A 973-nucleotide genomic window follows, 5' to 3' on the forward strand; every position below is an offset into this window, starting at 1 on the left:
ATCTGTGCTATCTAGTTCAGTGGCGGCCCAGTCAGTTCTCCAACAGCCTCAATTTCCAGCTTCAGTAGAGGATACTCTCAAGAAGCTTCTGGACAACCAGAAGAAGCTCCTGGAGAACCAAAAGATTATCATGGAGGTGCTTGCAGCTCAAGGAAACACATTTATGGAGATGAGAAAAAAGACAATGAAGCTGAAGAAGACTCGGGGCCTCGAAGGAGTCTGTGAAGTAGTTGAGGGGAGAGGTGGAGAAGATGAAGTCAGTTGGCGGCCTACCACTGATGTTATTACTACAGGACTAACTTCCACCAGTTCAGGCAGAACAGATACTGGAGCAGGAGGTTGAGAGGGATCCCAGGAGGAGGAGAGTGATGCCCGGGTCGATGATGTAGATATAGAGCTGGAGGACCCTGAGGGAGGTACCTCTGGCCAACCACAGGCCTCCGAGCCAGATGATCCCGGGACTCAGCCACAGGACTCCATGCAGATCGAGGACCAATACAAGGTTTTCTTTACTCTCTACCCTTCTCTTTGATCTTGTTTTTGGTTATATAACATTGAGGACAATGTTAGCTTTCATTTGAGGGGGTGGTCCTAATTTGATTGATGGTTTGTAATTATGACAATATTTTTTCTTTCTTTCTTTATGCTTATTTTTCACTTTTTGTATATATATAACTTTATCATTTATTTCACTTTTTGTTATTTTTCAATCTTGGTCTGTATATAAAGTTATTCTCTTATGTATATATTCATTCCCCGCTATGTATATTCGTCTAAAATCCCTTATTGTACATATTCAGTTTACTCTCTATATTTTATTTCATAACTTTTTTTGCAATTTTCCTTAATAGCATAGCTTCTTATTTTATTCCTTAGTTTCCTTTTTGGTTCGTAACTTCTTATTTACAAGTTTTTGTGATCAATAAGCCTTTGGTTTTTTTAATTCTGCGGTTCTTTCCAAAGGTGAAGTTTG

Source organism: Nicotiana tabacum, chromosome 7 (genome assembly GCF_000715075.1).
Source record: "Nicotiana tabacum cultivar K326 chromosome 7, ASM71507v2, whole genome shotgun sequence".
NCBI classification, from domain to species: domain Eukaryota; kingdom Viridiplantae; phylum Streptophyta; class Magnoliopsida; order Solanales; family Solanaceae; genus Nicotiana; species Nicotiana tabacum.